Below are 26,663 nucleotides of genomic sequence, written 5' to 3' on the forward strand. Positions count from 1 at the left end.
AGTTACACAGATAAGGATCTTGCAATGCGGCCACACATACATTTTTTGAGGCTTACTCCCACAGGGCCAGTGTGTATTTAGCAAGACAGATGTGCAAGGAGCAGGCGTAATGTTCAGCTTTCTGAGAACGAGACAATGGCTTTGAAGTGAGGCTAATCTCTGGAAATAATAGCGCTACTGTCTGACTGGTCAGAGAGAGGCTTGTGTTGTGGAAATGGAAAATGGGGATTGGCCTAAATCCCACAATGGATCCTGCTGGCCGAGGACTCACTGTGGTATTCTTGCCCAGTGCCTCACAATAGTAATTGGAATACACACAGCCAGCAATTGGAAGACGACGCGGCTCGCTCTTGGTGCTGGTGCGTGTGCTGGTACAACAGAAGGGGCAAGTGGGTGTCTTTGAGTTTTTATTTCCATCCACGCCAAGGAAGCAAAAACAAGAATGCAGCAAGCAGCACTGGGTGGTTTGCCGCGATCCACGAGGTCTTCAAAGACTTGAATGACGTAGGAGTGGTGATGCTGGCGGCATTTCTAACGACTCTGGCTCGTTCTCGTGCCGTGATCTGAATGAGACTTACATTCACATTTAACTTACCTTAGGTCTTCTCAGAAGTTATCTGGGGTGCGGATTTCCACAAACTCATTCATACTGCGCTTCGGGAGCAGCCGTTCATCCTCGCTTGTCATCAGCACCGAATAGCATCAGCCCGGCTCCTGGTATTTGCTGTGCGGAGACCTCCCCGGCAAAGGCGCTTCATTTCTTCTCTAATTTGCAAATAACAGAGGTTTCTTCTTACCTGTCAGGCCCGACAGTGCCACTTCACAGCCTCGATTCAGAATCATGCTCTCTTTTCTTCACTCTGCCCTAATCTGCCCATGAGAACTTGGCTGTTTTGGCATCCCATGAAAAACCACACCGATCTCTCTCAGTGCCAGCTTTGTGCAGGTTGGATTTGGTGATCAGGAAGTGATCAGTAACTTTGGTGCCCTGTTGCTCAGCTGCTGTAACAAAGTGCCACGCCCCAGGCAGCATTAATAATGGCGGCTTATTTGCTCTGAGATCTAGAAGCTTCTAGTTAGGCACCAGGAGGGCTGGATTTGGGAAGATTGGCTCAGGCTGCTCTGTCCGCCTTGCAAAAAGGTTTCTTCTTGCTGTGCATTTACATGGCCTCTCTGTGCTCACAAACGGACCTCTGGGGTTTAGAGTTCTCTTGTTATGAGGGACAGACGAACTTGTCACATGACCTGTCAGTTAACACCATGGCCTCATTTAACCTGATTAGCCCTAAAACGTCCTACCTCCAATTATAGTCACATTGAGAATTAAGGCTTTCACCTCTGCATTTGAGACACCACAAGAGGTGTCTCAAGTGCATGACAGGTGCAAGGTAGAAAGGAAAGCCAGGAACTCTCACAGGCTCACCCTCTGAATAATGCCTTGGGTACCAAGCAGTCTGAAGTACACTGGGATGATGTTCCCTAGGAAACAGAAAAATGACTGAGTGACATTACATTTATAACTAGGATGATGCTCTGCACTGGGGGCACCCAGAATTTAAGAGGCAACATTTTACATCTGAGTGTGCTATTTAGGGTCCCATACACCCCAAACTTGTGTCAGTGGACTTGGTGCTGTCCATCTCATTGAGTGAGCACTTAATTACCAGGTGGGTGCTGCAATAGCTCAGCTGGCTTCTGGGACACCAGAGAGCTGCAGAAGTGCCTGGCCAATGCCTCGTGTCTGTTTTGTTTTTGTTTTTGTTTTCTGTCAGGATTTGTCTTCCTAGCATCCAGGGAAGAGGCCCTCCCCCATGCCTGCTCTGCAGATGGTTCCTAACACATGGGAGCCAGCTTGAAGCAGGCTGCTGCATTAAGTTCAAGCAGGGAGGACCCAGGGAGATCATCAAGTTGCAACCCCAGTTGTCCACCTCTCCTCTCTTCCCTGTGCTTCTAATGCAGGGTTATTTTAAAAACAGTGAAGTGTTTTATTATGCAAAGCAACAGGGGGGGGGCTTCAGTTTGAGTGTGCAAGACGATAATGATGACAACTTGAAAAAATGGAGCCGACCCCCCCACCTCCTGACACTAAAACATTTCTGCATGGAGTCAGGACTCCCCAAACCTTCCCAGGATGCCCTGGTCCCAACTTGGGCTCTTGGGCATCCAAAAAGGTGAGTTAAGATCGGCCTACATTTGTGCCAGCACAGATTCATATTTCTTCTAGGACAGTAGCTGCTGGACCTCCTCCTCCTCCTCCTCCTCCTCCTCCTCCTCCTCCTCCTCCTCCTCCTCCTCCTCTTGTAGAATCCAAATTAAAAGCTATAAATCACTTCATGCAGTTGGTTGCCCAGGATCATTCAGAAAAGCAGGGCTTTCTCCGGTCTATGAGAAGGATTTAAACACCATGGACAGCGCCAGGCCTTTGTCAGTGCTAGGTCAAAGAACAAATACAAAGAACTATAGGCAACTGAGCAAAGCTGCCCTGAAAACATACATACAAGTAACGTTATATGACCTTAAAAGGTTATTTTTAGGAGTGTGTGTGTGTGTGTGTGTGTGTGTGTGTGTGTGTATACAAATATGCATACAATAACAACTAGAAAAAAGAGGCCATGAATTTGAAGGAGAGCAAGAGGGATATATGGGAGGTTTTGGAGGGAGGAAAGGGGGAAATGTTGTACTTATATTATAATCTTAAAAATAAAATAAAAAATTTAAAATAATAAATACAACAGCATTCTTGATTCTACCAATAATTTCAGCAAGCCAGGTTCAGAAGAATCCAAGTTCAAGAGAATTATTACTGTATGTGAATTTGTTTTAAAATAGATTATACAACCTAATGCCTGAAATTAAAGATGGGCTGAGCACGTGTCTGCTAAAATTTACATGCCTATCACCTCAGAGGGAAAGTCACCTAAGCACTGTCCAGCTTTCTAGCCAGCCCTAGGAATGTCGTTTGTAACAGTGGCAAGGCTGAAGCCCAGAGCTGAGAAACAGCAGAAAACCAACATGGGACCAGGGCTGCAAAGAAGCAAGGGGCTGGCTCTGGGCTCAGACTGCCCAAAGTTGACATTGTGGTAAGAATCCTTGAGCCCTGATCCTCACTCTTGGTACCTGTGAATGGGGATGCTTCTGTCCAAAGTTATGAAGGATGAGGGGTATTGCCTGGAAGGGTCTCAGCAGAAAGCTGCTTATTGTTAGGACCACTATCTAAGAATGTTTCCATCATCACTTTCAGATTCTGATTTTTAGAAACTTGGCTGTTTCTTTTTTTTTAATTTATTTTATTTTACCATTCAGTTCTACATATCAGCCACGAGTTCCCCTATTCTCCCCCCTCCCACCCCCTCCCCTTACCCCCAGCCTACCCCCCATTCTCACCTCCTCCAGGGCAAATCCTCCCCCGAGGACTGCGATCAATCTGGTAGACTCACTTGGCTGTTTCTTAAAGATACTTGCTTCTCTGTGTAAGCAACTCAAATGGCCAACACACACACACACACACACACACACACACACACACACACACACACACACGCCCCTACCTGTGTGTCCACAGTCATACACTCATATTCAAACATTCCCCTATCTGCACACACCTTCCCACCCCACAGGTTCACATGCACACAGCCGCACACATGTTCACTCATACACATCACAGACTCGGTGAATTCAGTTACTCTTCATTCTCCTGCGTCTGAGAAGCCAATGAGAGCTGTCTGTGTTGATGCTGGGGGAACCCAGGGGACAGCTCTGTGCCTGCAGCAACAGCTATTCCCTATTCTTTCTGTGTTTCCCCAGCTGTGGTCAAGTGAATAATGCTCTTCTGCTAAAACCTGGAACTGTGAGTGTTCCCTACATGGCAAAAGGGACTTATGGGACATGAGTAAGGATCATAGCAGCATGTATTACCCTGATGTGTTCAGATGATCCAAAGGCATCACAAAGATCTTAAGAGGGAGGCAGTGGATGGTGGAGGATGCCCTCAGAGGAGAGAGCAGGGGCTGCAAGCCAAGGACACTCACTTGGAATGGCCCCCCACTAGAAGCTGAGAAATAAGGAATGGGTTTCTCTCCAGATCCCTACAGACCTCTAGACATAAGCCAATGAAACCAATTTTGAACTTCCATCCTCTCTGTCAGGTGACAAATTTACATGATTTCAAATCACTAAATTTGTGGCAGCTTCTTGTGGCTTCCACAATAAATTAAAATGTCAATTGTTTTACAGCAGGTGTACATGCCTGTGTGTGTCTTTCTTTTTCTGGACAAATGAATTATGCGAAGTTGGTTGTTTCATGCTGTTTGGAAATTGTTGGAATCAATCCCTAGCATAGCAACACTTCAAAATATTTTCATTTACTCTCTGAAAATTTCATACATGTGTATAATGTATTTTGATAATATCCTCCCTGTAGTATTTTTTGTTACTCTTTGGGGGCCCACCACCCAGCTCCCAAATAAATACATAGAGACTTATTCTTACTTATGAATGTCCGGCCTTAGCTTAGTTTGTTTCTAGCCAGCTTTTCTAACTTAAATTATCCTGTTTCTCTTTAACTACATTTTGCCTCTGGACTTTTTACCTTTCTTTATTCTATATATCTTTCTTTCCTTCTTATTCCATGGCTGGTCCCTGGCATCCTCCTCTCCTCCTTTTCTCTCTCCTCACCCCTCTTGAGCCTAGATTTCTCCTCCTATTTATTCTTTCTTCCTGCCAGTCCTGCCTAGCCTTCTCCTGCCTAGCTATTGGCCATTCAGCTCTTTATTAGATGAATAAGGTGTTTTAGGCAGACAAAGTAACACAGTTTCATGGAGTTAAACAGATGCAACATAAAAGAATGCAACACATCTTTGTATCATTAAGCAAATATTCCACAGCATAAACAAATGCAACACATCTTAAACTAACATTCCACAACACCACCCCTCACTCCCCATTATAATGCCACCCCCCCCAGTCCTCCTAACAGTTTCCCCTCCCAACTCCGTGGTCTCTTTAATTATTTTTTATAACCCACTGAGTCCAGTTGGTGCTGCCTATATGTAAATGGGTGTGAGGTGATCCACTGAGACATAGACAACCTAGCGGGGGCCATGTCCCTTAAAGACAGCTTCATAGCTACTGATGGGGCCTTAGAATCCTCTTTCCTGTCCATGCTGGAGTTTGGCCTGACGCGATTTCGACAGCACCGCCTTTTAAAAGGGAGTCGAAGAATTCCTCTGCATGGGTGAATGTGCCATGTCTGCTGGGTTTCAACACCTTCACGTGTACTCATTTCACTAGCAGAACTGGTGCCGTAGCTCTATAACATCGGGTGGCCACACCCCTAGAGTGTCAGCACTGTGCTGGGTCTGCGGTGTGGACTGCAGGCTGGCAGCTCCACCCACTCTCATTCCAGTGCAGGGAGCCCTTCCCCACAATTACCAAAAGCGTGTGTGTGTGTGTGTGTGTGTGTGTGTGTGTGTGTGTGTGTGTGTGTGTGTGATGAATCTTAGAAGGTCTTATTAATAAAATCAAACCTGAAGCCAGGTATTGGGGTGAATGCTAGAAGACCAGAGAAGCAGAACAAGCCACAGCCACCTCACCTCGCCAATTCCTCAGCTGATCCTGTTTCCTCAGACTGGAAGCCTCTGAGTCCTCATCCAAATGAATCTCAGCTGAACTGTGCTGCTGGAAAGCCTGAAAGCTTAACCAGCTCTAGTTCCTGGTTTTCATGCCTTATATACCTTTCTGCTTTCTGCCATCACTTCCAGGGATTAAAGGCGTGAGTCACCATGCCTGGCTGTTTCCGGTGTGGCCTTGAACTCACAGAGATCGGGATGGATCTCTGCCTCCCAAGTGACAGGATTAAAGGCGTGTGTGCCACCATTTTCTGGCCTCTATGTCTATCTAGTGGCTGTTTTGTCTTCTAACCCCAGATAAGTTAATCAGGGTGCACGATATATTGGGGACACAATATATCACCACAAGGGGGCTTTGTCCTCTGTCATTTCCCCACCGAGAAAGTCCGTCCTTCTCATCCTTTCGCCCGTTGATTCAACATATATGTAGTTTTATTCCAAAAGACACCTGAGCACTTTTTATTTCACATTTTTTTTTACTACTTCCTTTATCATGACACGTTTGTTCCATCACAGCAGCTTAAATTTATTCAACTTCCAGTCTGCAGAAATGGCCAAACTGGTCATCACCCACTTTGACCATGTGTAGTGAATACTCAGGCTTTTTTGTTTTTGTTTTTTATTTAAAACACTGCCATGAACGGCATAGAGATGGGCTCTGAATAGCACAGACATAGATCAAAAGCTGGTGCTTGGGAGTGCTAACGTCACAGAGAAGACTAGTGGGCAGAAGGCTGTTAAAACGCAAAGGACTGGGCTGGGAGAAAACTACTTACTGAGCAAGCGTGAGGAGCCAAGTTCAAATCCCCAGCACCGGTGTAAGAAGTCCGCCATGGCTGTGCACATGCTTGTGGTGCCAGCATTGTGGGAGCAGACACATGAGCATCCTGGGGACCCACTGGCTGTCAACCTATTTCAGCTTCAGTGAGAGACTTTGTCTCAAGGGAATAATGTTGTGGAATGTCATTTTAACCAGGTAAAAATGTGTAACATTTGTTTATGCTGCTGCAGAATGTTACTTTACCTGTGTAAAGGCCTGTTACGTTTGTTTGTTCTGCATTTGTTTAACGATGTAAGGATGTGTGTTAATTATGTGAAGATGTGTGGCGTCGGTTTCACCTTGCCTGCCTAAGGCCCCTGATTGGTCTAATAAAGAGCTGAGCGGCCAGTAGCTAGGCGGGAGAAAGGATAGGTGGGGTTCCCAGGCAGAGAGAATAAATAGGAGGAGAACTCTAAGCTCAAGAGGAAGAGAAAGGGGGAATGAGAGAAGGAGGAGGAGAGAAGAAGGAGGGGAGAACGGGACACACCCAGGGCAAGAAGCCAGGCAGCAGACAGACAGACAGACACAGAGAAGCAGTGAACGTAAGATATCAGAAGTAAGAAAGGTAACAAGCCCCAAGGCAAAGGGTAGATAGAGAGAAACAGGTCAAGCTAGGCAGAAGAGAGCTAAGTGAAGGCCAAGCATTCAAAACTAGTGATCAGTCTCTGTGACATGATTTGGGAGCTGGTTGGTGGCCTAAAAGAAAAAGCCGGGTACAGAATAAGGCACGGGGTGATAGAGAAGAACACCCAGTGGTCTCCTCTGGCCTCTGTGCACATGCACTGGTATGCACCCACACCCACACGTGCACACAAACCACAGATTCACATTCTCACAAAAACACAAAGAATTGATGTATTCTCAAAAGGATCTGTATTTTTTACAAAAATTATTGATTCTCAGCCTTGTGATTAATATTAAGTTGGCGTGTATGAGATGCCAGGTTTGCCAGAAACACGGAGAAGTGAACTGAGAGAGACAAGGCTAAAATCAATGGGTGCATGTGCAGGTGTTTGTCAAGGGTGGGTGAGATATGGACCATTGGTGTTATCAAAAGACACCAACAGACTTGGTAAGACTAGCTCTTAAGCTCATAATAAGATACTGACATAGGGGCTGAAGAGATGGCTCAGTCATTAAGAGTGCATATTGGTCTTGCAGAGGACTGGAGTTCCATTCCCAGCACCCACAGCAGGGGATCTTCTGCCCTCTTCTGGTCTTATGAGGTACTGCATGCATGTATTCATAACCCATAAACGAGATAATTATTTGTCAATTAAAATACCAACACAATCGTCTCTAGAATTAAAATGCAAGACACTAACTTCAAAAGGACAGAGGATATAAAATGTTCCTACCATGCCAGCAAAAAGAAAAATAGAAGGAAGAGTAAAGAACAGAAGAAATACAAAGAACAGGAAGTTAAGAAGTAAGCAGCAGTTTATCAACTGGGGTTTTTTAAATGGTGTGATACCCATGGTGCACAAAACCCATGTATGTTACCTACAAGATAAACCCCCTCCCCCAAAGCTGACTCTAAAAGGCTGGTGATCCAACTTGGTTCTCATCACCTGAGATTCCCTTTGTAAGTCTGGTGTTTTTGCATTTCCATGTACATTTTAGAATCAGCTTGTCAGTTTCTGAAACAATAATCATGCCGGAGTTTTACTTAGGATCCAGGTGAATCCACACATCAGTTGGAGAGAATGTAGCTTTTTCTAGTCCCTGGAGATGATATGCCCCTCCTGGTTTGCCCCTTTACATGTAAAGATCGCACACATGGCCACGGCTAGCTTTAACTGTCAACTCGACGCAGTCTAGAGTCACCTGGGAAGGATGTGTCATGGAGGAGCTGTCCAGAACTGGCCCCTGGGTGTGTCTATGGGGGAGTGTCTCGATGACTATGAAGAACGTCCCAGTGAGAGTGTCCATTCCCGGGCAGGGGATCCTGGCTTTTTTAAGAAGGAAGAGCGCACACTTGGCACAGGCATGCGTTCATTTATAGCTTTCTGCTTCTTGGCTGTGGTTTCATGTGTCATCTTCTTCAAGTTCCTGTCCCGTGACTTCCCTCCTACGGTGGAAGTTTCGGGACTCTGAGTTGACGTAAGCACTTTCTCTCTTCAGTTGCTTTTGTGTGTTGTACAACAGCAACAGAAAAGATATTCAGACACTCCTCAATTTTTTGAGATTAGTAGATCGTTTCCCCTTTCCCTTTCCTCTCTCCAGAATCTGCCACGTACTCCTCCCCGCTCACTTTCAAGTTCATGGTCTCTCTTTTTTAATTCATTGTTGTTTCATAAATATCTGTATATGTGTATGTGTTCCTAAATACATAAGTACAACATGCTCAGTCTGTATAGTGTTACTTGTATGCATGTTTTCAAGACTGAGCATTTGGTATTGGGTAACCAATTGTGTGGTGATATTGTGTTTCCCAATATATTGTGCATCCTAATAAACTTATTAGGGGTCAGAGAACAGAACAGCCACTAGATATAGAGGCCAGAAAATTGTGGCACACACACCTTTAATCTTAGCATTCCAAAGGCAGAGTTCTGGCTGGATCTCTGTGAGTTCAAGGCCACACTGAAAACAGCCAGGCATGGTGACTCACGCCTTTAATCCCAGGGAGTGATGGCAGGAAGCAGAAAGGTATATAAGGTGTGAGGACCAGGAACTAGGACTGGTTAAGCTTTTAGGCTTTTGAGCAGCAGTTCAGCTGAGAGTCATTCAGATGAGGACTCAGAGGCTTCCAGTTTGAGGAAACAGGATCAGCTGAGAAACTGGCGAGGTGAGGAAGCTGCGGCTGGTTCTGTTTCTCTGATCTTTCAGCGTTCACCCCATACCTGGCTCTGAGTTTGTTTTTATTGATAAGACCTTCTAAGATTCGTGCTACACAATTGGTATTGCTCTTTCCTGGGGAAGACTATTTCTTCTGCTCTCAGCATGCCTTAGTTCCTGTAGGTTCTTTGTGTAGGGCTGAGGCCTGGTACACAGTTTTTTAAGGGTTGTTTTTAATTATGTGTATGTGAAAGCAAGTGCAGGAGTCCAGGAGTCCTGAGCAGTCAGATCTCCCTGGAGCAGGAACCACAGGCAGCCATAAGCCACCTGACATGGGCACTGGAAGCCAAACTCTGGTCTTCTGTACGAGCAATGTGCTCTTTCAACCACTGAGCCATGTCTCCAGCTCAAGGCACACATTTTGATATATTTATTCCAGGGTGTTCTATTTTTATGCTAATTTCAGTGTGTTTTTACTAAGGTCATACTTTGACAATTTTACACATGTATATAATGCATTCTGGTTATTCTTTCCCCAAACTCTCTCATCTCCCACATACCCCTATCACACACACCCCACACCAATCCCTTTAACAGATTCATGGCTTTAATTTTGTTCTGCGACCCATTTAGTGTTAGACATTTTAATTCTCCTTCTTTACTGTTTGTTTATAGAAATTGTTGACGTCTGGATGAGAATGTCCCTCAGCCCCCATAGGCTCATATATTTGAATGCTTGTGCCCCAGTTGGTGGAGATGTTTGGGAAGGATTGGGAAGTGTGGCTTTGTTGGAGAAAGTGTGTCACTGGGGGTAGGATTTGAGGTTTCAAAAGCCCAAGACATTCCCAGTTAGCTCTCTTTGCCTTCTACTTGAGAAACAAGTGGTTTCTCAGCTAGTGCTCCAGCACCATGCCTGCCTGCCTGCTGCTCTGCTCTCCACCATGATGGTCATGGACTCTACCCCTCTGCAACTGTGAGCCCCAAATCAAGCATTTTATTTTACAAGTTACCTTGGTCATTTTGTTTTGTCATGGTGTGGTGCTTTAAAAGAAAATGGTCCCCCAAACGGAGTGGCACTATTAGGAAGTGTGGCCTTGTTGGAGGAAGTGTGACACTGTGGGGGCAGGCTTTGAAGTCTCTTTGGCTCAAGCTTCCCTCAGTGTGACACTCAGACCACTTCCTGTTGTCTTTGAGTCAACGTGTTGCAGCTCCTTCTCCAACACCATGCCTGCCTGCATGCTGCCATGCTCCCCACCTTGGTGCCAATGGACTAAACTTCTGAAACTGTAAGCCACCACTTCAATTAAATGTTTTCCTTTATAAGAGTTTCCTTGGTCATGGTGTCTCTTCACAGACATGGAAACCCTAACTAAGACACATGGTAATAGAGCGGTAACTAAGATGGAAGTTGGTACCAGGAGTGGGGCATTGCTATGACAGGCCTGACCATGCTGCTTTCTGGAGGAATGTGGAAGGCCTTGGGACTTTGGACTGGAAAAGTGGTTGGATGCTATTAGTGGGTCCTAATGGGAGATCCTGATAGGAGCTTGGAGGACATTAGTGATGACAGCATGGTGCACTACAGAGACACAGCTCAGAGTTTCAGAGGGAAACACATTAGCAACTGAACTAGAGACCAGGGGGATATTTTGGCAAAGAATGTGGCTTTTACCTTACCTTAATAATCTGGCTGAGACTATATTGAAGAGTGTTGGACTAATTTCCTTGGCATAAAAGGTTTAAAGAGCCTCATACTGACTCTGTCATGTGGTTATTAGTGATCACTCTTGTGCAGCTTTACAATGAGAAAAGATTAATAGTCAACTTTGCCCATAAACCATGTTGCTGGCCTTGTTCTATAATTCTTGAATCAATAAATAGGCCAAGGATAAAAGGATGTAAGATATGTCAGTAGACATGGAAAAAATATCTGATACTCATTTCTATATTTTAAGAAAGCTTCTAGAACAGGGCTGAGGATGTCATTTTCTTAATAATCAAATAGCTTATTAAAAATCAATAAAGTATATTCAACAATGAAAAAATGGAGTACTTCTATTAAAATCAAGAGGAGAAAATGTCTACTCTACCATCACTAGTAGATTCATCACTGATTTGAAACTTTTAGATGAGAGTATTAGATAGGAAAAACATGGTGGAGATGGCTCAGTGGTTAAGAGCACTGGCTGTTCTTCCAGAGCACCTGGGTTCAATTTCCAGTACCCATATGGCAACTCACAACTGTCTGTAATTCCAGTTCCAGGGGATCTGACACCTTCACACCAATGCACATAAAATAAATTTAAAAAGAAAAAGAAACATGGCACTATATGTCATAAAGTAGGAGAGTGGTTTATTATCAATCTGAAGAGTACAAGGAAATCAATCCATTAAAATTACTTAGTAATGAATTTCAGATTAGTCTGGTAACTAATCAAATACTCAGACACTAATAACTTTCTAACATGGCAGCAATAACTGTTAAAGCTGAAAAACTACATGTTTTACTTTTTCTTGAAGATCTAAATACAACATAGGCATTTATTTTATATGTATAATTACATAACTTATCATCGACATGATTTGTATTAACAGCAGTCACTTCTCAGCTTGATAATTACTTGGAATACAGCAGTGTTCGACTGCATACAAACTTCCTTCCCTCTCTGACTCTAGCTCACTAGAACAGACTGGACATTCACCCTCTGAAGCGCTTCTTCAGGCATGCAAAAGATAGGACTGACAGGTTTCATCTGCTCCTCTCCCAGAAGTGACAATCCACCAAAGCCAGATAGATATGAAAAGGATCCACCTTATCTCCTGGCCTCTCTGCCAAACCTCCAGTCTTGCCATCTTGAAAAAACCACACGCCTTTCCTCCATCAGTCCAATGCAGCTTCCCAATTGTCTTCAGGGAAGCCAAACCCCACCATGGATAGCATGCATCTGGTAACTTTTCTGGTCTTCCATTGAATCCACATGGGGCAATTGTCATTCACAAAGCCACTAACGACGTAAGTCAGAATTTGCTTGATGCAACTGACTAATTATTATTGCCAGGAATCTTATGTAACAAAAGATCTTCCCAGCATGAGATTCAGAGCCCGGTCTGCACCTAAATCCATCATCAAAGTTCATATTGGACAAAACAAATTCAGTTGCCTTCCCCACACTCATAGCTTCAAGCTTGCCCAAGAGAGCCAAAGTTACCACTGTAGAAAATGAGAATCTTGTATCACTTTCTCCCCAGATGTCTCCAGCAAAAGAATGATCTCCTTTCTGTGGACTTTGAACATCCACCACAACATTATTTACATCAGTAACATTAACGCTTTGGTACACAGTAAGAGTCAGGACAACACTAAGAGTGTACAGAAGATGTGGGTCATGTCCAATTTCAGCACTTATTTCCCAACACTCATATTGGCATGACTTGATAAATACCAGTATTTCTTCTCAGTTCATACAATGAAGCTGTCCATTAGATCCATCACAGTCAGCAGGCAGTGGTCGTACATGCCTTTAATCCCAGCACTCAGGAAGCAGAGGCAAGCAGATGTGTGAGTTCGAGGCCAGCCTGGTCAACAAAGTGAGTTCTAGGATAGTCAGAGCTACACACAGAGAAACTCTGTCTCAAAAAACAAAAACCGACCAAACAAAAAGATCCATCATGGTCAGGGCCCAATAAATGCCACTAGTTTTCAAATACTCAGATACACAGTATTCATAATCAGCTTTCTTTTTTTTTAAGGTATAGGAGGCAAAATAATCAGCATGCTTCTCCAGGAACACCCTTCTGCAGTGTGCCCATGCCTACCTGCCAAAAGCCTATGTATTTTCAATAATAAAATTAGCAACATACTTAAGGAGAATGTGCAGTCACTGTGAAGTAACGGACATTATTGCAAGATAGTTTTTGAACAAGTGAAGACAATGTTCATTTCTGTAGTAGACTTACATTAATCCTTAGATACTCAGTTACAGTTAAACAAAATTAAGTTATAGATACTAAAATGTCATATAATCCAATGTATTTTAATTTATAAAACTATTGGAATTTTGTTTTTGAACTTATATTAATAATATAAATATTGCCGGGCGGTGGTGGCGCACACCTTTAATCCCAGCACTCGGGAGGCAGAGCCGGGCGGATCTCTGTGAGTTCGAGGCCAGCCTGGTCTACCAAGTGAGTTCCAGGAAAGGCGCAAAGCTACACAGAGAAACCCTGTCTCGAAAAACCAAAAAAAAATAAATAAATAATATAAATATTATTAATTTTATAATTATATATTATAATATATTATTTATAATAGTTATTATAGATTAATAATATATAATAATTATATATTATTACCATTATAAAATTTAATTAATATGACTATAGGTAAAATTAGTATTAATTATTATAACATTATTGTGCATTCTATCTGGAATAACACACTTGCCAGGATGTATAATTTTAAAAGATAATATTCAATTTTGGGGTTTTTCCAGTTAGTAAAATATACCAAAAGACTGATTTTAAATGTATTTTTCTGGTCAAGAAGTACATAAGCAAGTCACTGGGGCAGAACGGGAACCTTCAAGCCCCATTCCATGTCCAGTAGAATTCACTATCACGACCTCGGTCACAAGAGAAATGTCGGGACAAATGGCTGACTATTCAGAAAAATAAGATTTTTTTATTTTTTTGGCTTTTCGAGACATGGTTTTTCTGTGTAGCTTTGCACCTTTTCCTGGAACTCACTTGGTAGTCCAGGCTGGCCTCGAACTCATAGAGATCCGCCTGCCTCTACCTCCCGAGTGCTGGGATTAAAGGCATGCGCCACCACTGCCCAGCCAAGATTTCCTTATATCTTCCATCTTGTTTTCCTTATGTTTCCACATGTCTTCCATCCAGTATAATTTAAATGCATTGAAGTTTTGAATGTAAGACACAAAAGCTGATGTTGGAAATGAACATGTGTACTCAGCAGGTGAGGAGATGCTAAGTATGACTTAATGAGGAAAGGTGATCCACGGATAGCCTCTCCCAACAGCTCCTGCCCCTTAGGTCAATGTTCTTTTTAAAAATACTTGAAAGCTGTCATCATCACAATGGATCACTTGTGTTGATTCCAACAGAAAACAAATAAAGCTGGGTGCTTGTGAAGGAAGGGCTCTTCTTGGTTGTCTGAGAGTTAACACACCACTTGGTCACATGCAAAGCTTTACAGGTGGCCCCAATACTTACCCAGAAAACACTTCTGCAAAGTGTTTGCCACAAACTGGCTGATCCCTGCTGGAAGGGCACCACCTTTGTGATTGATCCTTGCAATCAAGAATGATTGTTTCAAACTGTCTAGTATAATCCTCATTTTTCCTTGAAAAGCTTCCTTTGGACTTGACTGCTGAATATACAGGACACACAGGAAGCCTAGTCACACTGCAGCAGACCTCACCCATAAACTAAACTTGTATTTGAAGCATGTGTCTTTGTGTAGCTGGAGAGTTTCTCTCCGGGTCCCGCCAAGCCCCCACAGTCCGACAGCCCACTTATAAAATAAACACATAGACGCTTATATTATTTAAACTGTTTGGCCTAATGGCTCAGGTTTCTAGCTAGCTGTTCTTATATCTTAAATTAACCCATTTCTATTAATCTATAAGTTGCTGTGTGGCTTTTAAAAAACATTTTACCCGTATCTTAACATCTTCTCATGGTGGTGGCTGGCAGCGTCTCTCTGCCTCAGCCTTCCATTTCCCACACCTCTTTTCTCTCTTTGCATCACCTATACTTCCTGTCTGGCTACTGGCTGATCAGCATTTTATTTATCAATCAATCATCTACAGCGCTTCCTCCCACCCCTTTTTTTAAAGGAAGGTTTTAACTTTAACATAGTAAAATAACATATAAAAAAACAATTATCAAGCAAGAATTGCAGTTACAATATTTAGTCTATTTATAATATCTAGTCTATTTGTATTTGGCAAAATTAAAGATGATATCCTATCTATCTTATATTTGTGAGTCTAAGGTTTCATATCTAACTTATATTTTATCATAACTAAGGAAATTATAACTATCTAGCTTCAACTACATCAAAGACCTCAGAAGGATATAATACTACCTGAGAAATGAGAGAAGGACGCAAGCAACTTTCGGGAGTCTTGCAAGAGTAGACAGAGATAGCTGGCAGCCTGGACAGTGATCCAAAGTTTCTCTGTAAAGTTGGGGCATCTGTCTTCAGCCCCACAGGCCTAGAGTCTCTCAGTTACTTTTCTCTGTGTCCTGTAGAATGTCTGGCAGTTTGCTTTGTGAAGCAGGAACCTGAAGGACCATTTTGCCAAGCAAATTTCAGTGGTCACCTTCCTATGGGTCCTGCATGTCCAGTTGATCAAGGAGTCCAGGCAAGAGCAGTTTCTTGCCCAAATGGCTATTTTTGCCAAGAAGAAGATCAACTCCATATAGAATGTCTTCGATGCCCATCCTCCTCTCTGAAGTAAATCGGTGCTGCCAGGAGCAGACATGTCTCATTGTCCAGAAAGTGTAAATTTTTAAAAACATTTTAAATGCCATATTCTGTAGGTCTTTGAAGTATTTGAAGATTACCTATCTATCTGAAATATATCTATGTATATCTAGAAAACTTAACATGAATATAAGTTTGACTATCATAGAAGACTAATTGTTCCATTGCAATTTAAATGAGTTGTATAAACATAATACCTTAAACAAGAATAAAAACACACATACATTATAATAAAATTAACTTTAAATTTGTATCAATAAACTAAAATCCATAGCAATGTAAAACATTTTTAAACAAGTTGCTCTTTAAAAGTAGGTTCAACAATCTACCCTTCTATCCTGTCATATCTATATCCTATATATCTATATCATATCCCCCTTTCTTCTTTTAGAAAGATATTGTATTTATAATTAACATGATTTAAATAAAAATATTGGTTTTTCTCTGTCCCACACCATAGGGCTCTTATGATATTGGACACAGGACTCTCTCAACCTTTTCTTTTAGGAATATGTTTGGGTTTAGGGAAGGAGTGAGCCAATTTTATCCCTAAAGCCAGCTTGGTATATTTGGGGATTTGGGGTGTAGTTTTTTATACTACTTCCTGCTGGATGGAGGTGCTGTATTCTTATGGGGACATAAAGAAAATTTTAGGATTATGGAGTAGTCCATGAGGGTGTATTGTCTGAACCAGTTGCCTTGAAACCGTTTTGGATGTTAGATCATCTGGGCCATAGTGTCATCAGAGACCTTTCAGGGGGTCTTGGCTGGTCAAACCTGATATATCTTAATCTAGAACAAATCCATAGCCTCTTGCTTTCTGTGGAAACAAAAGCAGAGCCTCCTTTCCAAAGCAACATATCCTTAGATCCAAATTTTGAAGTCAATGTATCTTTAAAATATACATATTGGCTTAACTCAACAGCTTTCACAATCAAATGTCTTTCTGCAGTTAACAATATCAAAGACAACATAATCCAGATTTTCTGTGTGATATCTATCTTTATGTGGCTTATTTTTTATATTAATTTTACTGTCTCTTTAAAGACTATTTTTTAAAACTATGTATTTTTTATATAACTGTATATATTACTTTTTTGTCTCTTTCAAGCCTACATATATTTTATACACATTGTTAACCATTTAAAGTCTTGTTTCATCTGAATATGCCTTATTGATTTAAACTGTAGCATTACTAGGGCTAAAATAGCAGTTTTGGCTGGTAGCTCTGCCCACCTCAGCTTTCCAACATGAAGATGTTACATTTATCCCCATGTTAGGAGGAACCATGCTCATGGCAGGAGGCAGTGGGTCTATGCCTATGCCTGTATCAAAGCAGGATGTAGTCCAGAAACTTTTTTTTTTTGTACTAGCAAAGGCTAAATCCACCATGCAGTGTAATGTGCCGCTTGCAAACACCTCATTCCCGCCATACTGTAGGTCAAGTGTGCACACCAGGAACCCGCCATAGTAGCTCAAACCCGCAGGCTGCCACTAACTTGAGAGAGACAACTAGGAAGCTGTTTTTAGCTCCATTTTAGAATCTTCTTTCTCAGGTTTTAGGTGGGAACGCTTGCCAACCCACTGGGCGCCATTTGTAGCTGGAGTTCTCTCCAGTCCTGCCCAGCCCCATGGACCCCACAACCACTTATAAAATTGTGGTACTATTATGTTCCCCAAAATATTGTGCACCCTAATAAACTTATCTGGGATCAGAGAACAGAACAGCCACTAAATATAGAGGCCAGAAAGTGGTGGCACACATGCCTTTAATCTTAGCATTCCAGAAGCAGAGATCTACCTGGATCTCTGTGAGTTCAAGGCCACACTGGAAATAGCCAGGCGTGGTAGGTACAAGCTTTAATCCCAGGAGGTGATGGCAGGAAGCAGAAAGGTATTTAAGGCATGAGGATGAGGAACTAGGATCTGGTTAAGCTTTGAGGCTTTTGAGCAGCAGTTCAGCTGAGATCCATTCGGATGAGGGCATGGAAGCTTCCAGTCTGAGGAAACAGGATCAGCTGAGGAATTGGCGAGGCGAGGTGGCTGTGGCTTGTTCTGCTTCTCTGATCTTCCAGTATTCACCCCAGTACATGGCCCTGGGTTTGTTTTTATTAATAAGAACTTTTAAGATTCGTGCTACATAAAATAATCACTCAGAAGCTCATATTAACTAAACTGCTCAGCCATTAGCACAGGCCTCCCATTGTCTAGCTCTTACACTTAAACTCAGCCCATTTCTGTTAATCTATATGTCACCACATGTTCCATGGCTTTACCTGTTGTCTTTACCTGTTGCTCCCTGGATGGCAGGCTGGCATCTCCTCACTCAGGTTTCCACCTCCCAGCCTCTCTTCTCTCTGCTTGTCCCACCTATCCTATACTTCCTGCCTAGCTACTGGCCAATCAGCATTTTATTTATCCATCAATCATAGCAACATATATTCACAGCATACAGGACATCCCACAGCACTTCCCCTTTTCTGTTTTTTCAAAAAACGTGGAGTTGCCTTAATATTTCAACCAATATCTTTGCTATCATTTAACTTGACAATACTAATCCATAAAACCTTTTATGTTTCATACCTACAGGCTGAGAACCACATGCACATTTATCCTCAATTCTCTAGCAAAGCCAAGCAAAATCATAAAACAAAAGACAACCACAGTAAGTTAAAAGATGTTTTCCCCCAGAAATGGGCTCAAGTTGATCATATTTTTTTATTTTTCTCCCATGGAATTATACTGGATTTTAGACATCAGAAGAGTTTAGGTCATAAGGGGCCGCAGCTCAGATTTAATCCTGTCCAGTTCTTAAAACACATTAACCAATGGAATATAAATAATGTGCAAGCGTTGGCAACACTCACTTGAAGTTATTCTCAAATCTTGCATTCTGGATGGGCTTCTCCCAGGGCAGCATGCTGCGTCCTCTGGGGGGCTTTGCAGATCCATGCTTTCGGAATGGGCTTTCTCTCTCCCCTGAAATAATTTGTGAGCCACCCCAGGGTTTGTCCTTCATTGTTTAGACTGTCACTCATCAAGCCTTCATTAACTACTAGCTTGTCACAACATTTGTGCATACATTTCCTCCAGCACTCCAGGCTCACAAGCTCCTCCTTTGAAATGAGGTACAGGCGGCGAGGGTGGCTTTCTGTTCTCTGCCACAGCCTGTGCCTTCTGGCAGCCATGTGCCAGGGCCCACATCTCTGAAATGTGCAAAGAGCATTTCCTGAAAAGAAATAGCTTCTATGGAGACAAAAAAAGAAAAACAATTCAGACACAGTTACTCTGTAACTTGATGATAAAACCAACCAATCAACAGACACATTGTTGTTGAAATACACACACCCCGCTGCAAAAGAAGTAAAGTGGATTTTAAATGGTTTTGCAGATGGAGCTGGAAACAACATAAATGAAATGCATCTTTTTACTGTTTCCTTGAAAGCTTAAAACACATGGATTTGGTTTTCTTCCTAAGCAACCCAGCTCTGCCTACTGATTTGCGCTTACTAACTGATCGTTATTTCAGATGTGTATAAACACCTGCCCCTCTTCCAGGATGGCCTCCACCTCATGGTGGGGTTAGTTCAGAGCCTGCCAGCCTTGCTTCCAGGGGGTAGGCATTCAATGGCTAAGGGCTTGAAGGGGTTTCTGGTCCCACAGTCTCAGCATTTCCACATGAGTGTTGCCTCTTGCTCTACTTTAGGGCTTTCTCCTAGCTTTTCTCTAGAACCCAATCACCGCTAGGGAACTTTCTGCTCTGGGACAACTCCTTGGGATGCCTGTTGCAATCCCAGAAGGACCCTGTTCCCTGCCTCCACACGAATGACAAAGACATAGAGAAGTACATGGGCAAATCCAAATCACGTGTTAATTGAGTGCAGGCCCCAGAGGTGGGGCTGATGAAGGGCTCAGATTCCCACAGGCAAGGCTCTTGCTATGACAAAGACTAGTAGTGCATGTGGGATATTCAGTAAGAAAGCAAAACATTAAATATTGCATTTATGACTTAAGTCATTTTTTAGGCAATAAAAGAATAAACTAATATAATTAAGGTAGCAACTGGAGTCCTAGCACTCTTTTCAAATCGTGTCAGTTGCTGTCATGGTGACCACCGATCTCTGTCTCCATTGCTTTAGGGGCATGTAACCAGGAGACCCTTATGAAGGCTTCACAGATAGACCTGGGTCCAGAAGGCTTGGGCTGTACTGAGGATGGCAAAGGCAGAGGTGAGGGGCATTCCCGTGGCTTGCATGGTGGGATGGTTGTGAGCATCTGATGCCCCTAAATTCCAGACTCCAGCAAGTGGGTGGGGTGGCTCTAACAAGGCTGGTCTGGAGCTTGAGAGCCAGATAGGGAGGGTCTCGGATGCTAGTTCATTCATTCAGTTGACACAACACACAGCTCCTGCTCCAAAGGAGGTTGTTTGTTCTGAGTCTAATACGAGGGACCCCAGTCTAGGAAGATAAGATGGCTTTTGTTGCTCTGAATGACATGTTCCTTTGTGGAAGAGCTTACATGAACATCTATAGTCGTAGAACAAGAGAAAGCCATTAGAAAGAATTAGCACATTCACTAGATCCATGGTGCAGACAAGACTCAGGACATTTCTTTCACACTTTTCAGATGTTAGGATATTCCTTCTTTGCTTTTAAGTTGGTGTGGGGTAGTGATCTGCTAAGGTAAAACATGCCCAAGTTTGACCTGATAGGCATAGATGTTAGGTCAGACAAAGAGAGGTTCATGCCAAGTGGCTAAGAAGGGAACTAATGATTGTCTGTAATCTTCCATCTTTACACAATCGTGAGGTTCTTATCAGTGAATCAACCTGCAGGACTGATTCTAGGATTTCTTTCTAGATGTGGCTTTCTCAGGGAACTTCAGATCGCAGTCAACATTGATGCTGGGGGCGGGGGGGGGGTGTCCTTCTCCAGGCTCTTGTTTGAGTTTGAACATGCAAGGACAGTGTTGGCAGATGTAGAAACGGAGGTGAATGAACTCAAAGAAAAGTCGCCGTAGGTCAGGACCACGGACAAAAAAGATGGCTTCCCAATGGCTAGCTAGGCTGTGAGTGTGAGTGTGAGTGTGAGTGTGACCAAAGGAGACTGGCGGCTCACAGGCAGGAAGGACAACACTCAGGCCTTGCAGTGTGGAAGCAGGATGAAGAGAGGTGATGGCAAGTCCACACGCTGGAGAGGGATCCACAAAGATGGAGAGGGTAGGGTCTGAGCAAAGGCATTCTAGAAAGGACCGTAGCCAGATGCTGGACCATGGACAGTGAGGAAGGGGCATGCAAGCCCATAACCACTCTGAAAGGATGCAGGGTCCTTACATGTGCAAATGATAGGCTCAGCCCACAGGGGACTTCTCTGCTTCTATTCTTTAGAAACTCTTGCTACAGAGAATTGGAAAAGAACCTGAGTTGGCTCACAGTCTCTTCACTGCCCACACTGTAGGCAGTGCGGAAACTCAGCCCAGCCTTGAAGGATTTGCTTTGTTTGAGCTCACAGACATAGATAGGCTTAGTGTTAGAGACCACTGGGGGTATCGGACTTGAATCCTCATCTAACTTTCTGATGGAAAGTGCCACAGGGGTGGATTCCTGCCCTCCCTTGCTGGATACCCAGCACCTACCACATGGCAGAAACACCATGTGGATTTGTTGTCTGAATAATAAGTCATAGATGGATGAGTTTATTTAAGATCAGATAATAACCCACAAGGACAAGGTGAGATTTTGAGTCTTATTTTTCCCCCAAACAACTTGGGGTCAAAACATCCATTAATTTTAAATACTTTTATGATAAAAGGCCACAGACCTGTTAATGGCTGTTTTTAAAGTTAGCCAGATTGAGGCAAGAAAGACCAGTGAAGCACCGACTTGGAGCACTATTTGTGGGTTAGGTCAGTGGAGAGCCAGGCAGCCATGGGGATGCAGTACTTTGTGGAGGTTCTTTGTCAAAGAGAGAGCTTCCTGCCGCTTCTTCTTGATCTCTGCCGGTGAATTGCACACCCCACCCTACGTCATGAGGTTCACTGTGGTTCCCCGAGGTTGGTGCCACCCGTGAGATGTGATCTGAGTGACATCACCACATCCCTGCGGCATCAGCGGGGCCTTTCCCGGACCACCACAGCCATGAGACTGAGACTGAGGGAGGCTGCTAATCTGGCCTCTGATCCCGAATGGAAGCATGTGGAGCGGAACCAGAGCAAAGAGCCACCATTCTGTGTCACGTTTTTCTGGTCGGCCACCAAGATCTGGGAGTTGTTGCTCTTTATAGTGGAAATGGGCAAAAGCCAATTTATGAAGACATTCACACTTAGAGAACCTCAGTGAGGCAGTACAGGGATTTCGGCTCATGGGACTCCTCCCAGTTGGGCTCCATCAAACACACCGACCACCCTCCAGAAAGGCACAACTCCTGTGACAGGTGTGACTCCACACTCCAGCCATGTCCTACTTGCATGAGTGCGTGCGTGCGTGCGTGCGTGCGTGCGCGTGTGCGTGTGCGTGTGCGTGTGCGTGTGTGTGTGTGTGTGTGTGTGTGTGTGTCTCAGGGGCTGGTGGAGAGCCCTTGGAAGCCACAACCAACCCCTGTCCTTTTTTGGGGGGGATTGTCTTCCTGGCCATCTGACTGGATTACTGAGATATTAGAATACTGCTGCAAACCAGAGCCCACGTCCAGGCGAGGCCCAGAGCCCCTCTGTGGGATCGCCACACTCCTAAAGGCGAGGATGCCTCTCAGAGCTAAACCGAACTCTGACAACTCGAGGTGCAGGAGTGGCAGCAGCAGGTACCGCTGTCCTCTCTTGGACGTTTCCCTGAGCACCATCCCTCTGTCACTTCTCTGCTGGGGGTCAGATGACATTTTCCCAAAGAGTGTCCATGAGGGAGGCCCTGCAATGAACAAAACTGTCCGCTCTTCAAACCTTGGGTCCTGTGGTAGGGGGCACCACACATGTTCAATCTGCCTGCTCTCTGTCCTCTCACCGGCCGTCCTTGGTTGAGCGCGTGGGCTCTGGCCACCATCGGTCCGATGACTAAGGTTAAAAAAGGAGGTGAAATTCTGAAGAACAATCCAGAAGGAAGGAGCCCTGCCGGCAACAGGCAGCCTATGCCTGGACCAGAGAGAGTGCTAGTCATGGCCAAGCTTTGGCAGCATGCAGTGTCCCCTGGAACAACCCAGCAGGCAAGGCTTTGAGCCCAGCCTTGGTCTGTCTGTGTCTGGAGCTGGGGGGGGGGGAGGGTGCCTCCCGGGCAGCCAGCAAGCTCGCCAGGCCTCTCTGTCATGAGGAAAGAATCTGCAGGTCTGTAAACTCGCTATTTTTAGGCCTTTGTGGGGCCGAGCCAGTTTCCCAGTGTGGTAGGACCCACATATTTTACTGAATAGAACCTTGAAAAGTTATAACACATGCCTCCGGCCGACTCAGAAACTTCAGGGGGTTGAAATGCCATGCAACTAATTTCTGAGGACAAAGGGGCAAGCCCCCAACCCCCTTTGTTCTCTCTGGTTGCTCCCCTGGTCCACACCCACCTCAGTGTGCAGCTCACCCAGTGCCATTCACTATGAGTCTTCCTGCATGTGCTCCTGACCAATCCTGGCCAGGCAACTGTGCTCAGTGCCAGCTCATGTCAACTAACTCAAGGTGCCTCCCACATAGGGGGCATTTCCTGCTCTCCCTGGTGTCCCCAAAATCAGGAAAATAGGACCTCCAGCCATTGTTAAACCCATATCCCAGAAACTACTCTCTGCCCAACTCTTCCAAGAGACCTGGTGGCTCTCTTCAAGATGTATGCTGTCTGTGGCTACCTGTCCCCATTGTCACTCTACAGAGTCCTTTCCAGGGCTTGGCATGATCCCCAGTCTGCTCCTGTGCATGGAGTATACTAGATGGCCTTCTAGAGAAGGCCTTAAAGATTCAATCTAAGTGCTTGGCTCAGAATTCTCCAGGCCTAATCTGTGACTGTGGGGTGAGAAAGCCTAGTCTGGCACAGGTGCTCAGGGTGGCTTCCTTCTAGAGGCTTACCTAGCTACTCCTGTCTCCCCTTGGTAAATGCCATGGATAAAAGCTAATAACTCAGCTGGATGTGGTGGCTCACACCTATAAACACACTTAGGAGGCAGAGGTAGGAGACTGTCCCAAGTCTGAGGCCAGTTTGGGCTAAAGAGTGAACTCTAGGCCAGCCAAAAGGGTGGGCAGAGAATACAGAACAACTTGGGAAACAGAGATGAAGAGCAGCTCTCTACAACGGGTGAAAGAGAACCAGCCTGATCCAAGAGTAGGAGGCAGGGTATGGATTTGCGTGCTGTCCTCCTACCTCACTTAGTGCGAAAGGCCCAGAGGTGCCCGAAAGGCTTGGAGGAGATCCTAGCTTCTTACAGAATCTCAGCGTAGAGCTGCCTGTTTACAGGGTCTATGAATGGTCACTCCTGAAATCCAGCTGCAGTGTGAATCCCTTTAGTTTTCATATAATCCTAAGTGTGAGTGACCGGGGCCATCTACTCCTTCCTGAAGGTGTGGTGTGTGAGGTCAGAGGTTTACCAGATGGCCCAAGGCTGTAGGACCAAGCACAGAGATGGCAGCTGGGAAACTAGGCCCATAGGCCCTGGTCTTCACTGAAAGAGGAGAGGTGGTTTGACCTGTTTACAGTCTGGGTTCCCATAGGAGTTCTGCGCATTTTCCCTGGGGTAGACAGGCTGGCTTTACTCACCCAGGCTTCCTACCCGGGTGGAGCCTCTACTTACTGACTGCTGGCACCTGAGGTGGTGAGGTGTGGCACTGGATTGTCCTGAGACGTGACCTCAGCCAGGAAACACAGCCAACTCGGCTGTGTGGGCTGCAGGAAGTGTCCTGGGGTGGCCTGTGGTGTGCAACACTGGCACTCTTGCAATTACTTCTTGTCCCTTCAGACTACACCGGGAGGCACAGAGAGGGGATGTGGAAGAAATGCGGAAAAGCATGGATGGCCCTGTCTTTCTTTTAAGTGATATGTCTTCTATACAATAGATTCTGGTCAGTTCCAAAAGACAAAAGGAGCATCCTGTAAACTGAATGCAAGCCAGAGACACCGGTGTTTAACGTCCAGTGCTCCATGGTGCTTCTGCCACCACCCATGTTGTCTTGCGCCAGTGGTGGCTCCTGTGTTCACATCTGAGCCCCGCTGCCACAGTCTCTTTAGCAGAAACCCATGGCTCTTGACACCCCCCTCTCCTGCTTCCACACACTAAGCCAGTCATGGGTCCTGTGACTTTACCTCCCCAACAGTTCATGGCAGAGTCAGCACTGCACACCTGCCAGTTCCAGTGCTCATGTTCTGGGCACGGCTAGACTAACTTCCAGCCTTTGTTGGGAATGCATATCTGAGCTCTGGATGCAGAGGTACTGACCACCCCAGGCCCGGCCATTCAACCTCCTTCAGGACTGCCTCCGTCCCCTGCTGGCTCTCCACAGGGAAGCAGAGGAAATGGCAATGTTGGGAAGACGCCTGGATCCCAGTGAGTGGATGGCACTGAGCCACACCTCACACTCAGTTCCCTATTGGCCAGCTGAGACCTCTTTGACCCCATCTGGATGGGGGTCACAGATAGGAAAGAGCCTTTTCAAATGCTAGTTTCTAGCACCTTTTGTTCCCTTCGGTATTTGACAGCAGCCGGTTGGTGCATCAGGCAGGAAGCAGGCAGCCCCTCTGATGTTGCCATTCTCACACAAGCCTCAGGTCTTGGGACCCGTGGGCCTTGGACACGGCCGGTGTTAGAGCTGTCAGCCTTCGGTCTGAGCCCCTTGGACTTGGAAGACTTGGAAGTGGTGACCAGGGCTGCAAGCTCTTTTCTCTGGCAGTTTATAGCCTACTCCGTCAGTCTTTCTATTTCCCATTGCCCTCTGTTCTGGGCTGTTCTTGGACTGTTCAGGACTCCTTTAGCTGTCAGTGGCTGCTGCTGGGACTCAACTTCACTCACCACCTCTGCTGGAAAACACACCAGAGCCAGGATGCAGCTGAGGCACCCTGAAGGCCAGACAGGAATTGGGCATTGGGTGTAGTTGGGATCAGTCAAGTGCAATCATTTCCTCCTGTAAGAGGTGGGATGCCAGTGGGTCAATGGAATGCCCAGGTGGGTGTTGTGAGAATTTTTCAGTTGAGCCAATGACCTTTGGGGTGTCTGGCCTGATGGGCATGGTCTTCTTTGGGTATGTGACCGGTTAAAACTGAGGAGGGGACAGGTGCTCTCTCTTGGGTAGCAAGGACCAGTCAGAAAGCATGAAGCAGCTGTGGTTGGTCTTCTCTCCCTTGGGCAGGGCAGGACAACAGCTGGACCAGCAGGATCAGCAGCGGGAGTCTTCCTTATTCTGTATCAGTGAGTGTATTATCCCCAGTCAATACCTTGGTAAATTCTTGAGATCCCTTAACAAACTCTCGTGGGTTCACATTACAGGTGGGCCTCGGTAGCACTGCCACACTGGTACTACTGCTATGTAGATTCAGGCTTGTGAGGTCTGACTGTGAGGATGCCCCAGGCCCCCCACACTCAATGGGTACCCACTTCAGCTGACTGGAGACACGTCCAGGCCAGCTGTCAGTCAGCACCCTGGGTCCTCACTCATCCTCTGCTGATTCTGTCAACAGCTCAGCTTGTACTACTGAAAGCAGGACAGACTAGTCAAGAGAAGTCTTCACTGGGTCTGATGTTGCAACGCCATGAGAGGCAGTAATAGGAGATCTTCCAGCCAACTCACTGGGAATCTAAGCAGTCTTCTTACGTATCCTGAAAAGGGAGTGTTTGAACCAATCCCAGGTATTTATTTTGGACCAATTATGGTTATCAAGAATTATGTCTTTGGCCAATCATGGCCTTGCTGCAAATCATAGTCACCCCTCTAGTAGGGGACATGTTTCCTCTCCTCCAGGTAAGAGTGGTTTGAGGAG

At 45.0% G+C, this 26,663-nt stretch overlaps 1 pseudogene; it reads right to left on the minus strand.

The window, feature by feature from the left end:
• Nucleotides 1-11,827: 11,827 nt before the first annotated feature.
• LOC102928253 (geranylgeranyl transferase type-2 subunit beta pseudogene) lies at nt 11,828-12,692 on the minus strand (annotated as a pseudogene).
• Between the last annotated feature and the right edge of the window lie 13,971 nt (nt 12,693-26,663).

This window comes from Peromyscus maniculatus, chromosome 15 (genome assembly GCF_049852395.1).
Source record: "Peromyscus maniculatus bairdii isolate BWxNUB_F1_BW_parent chromosome 15, HU_Pman_BW_mat_3.1, whole genome shotgun sequence".
Classification (NCBI taxonomy): domain Eukaryota; kingdom Metazoa; phylum Chordata; class Mammalia; order Rodentia; family Cricetidae; genus Peromyscus; species Peromyscus maniculatus.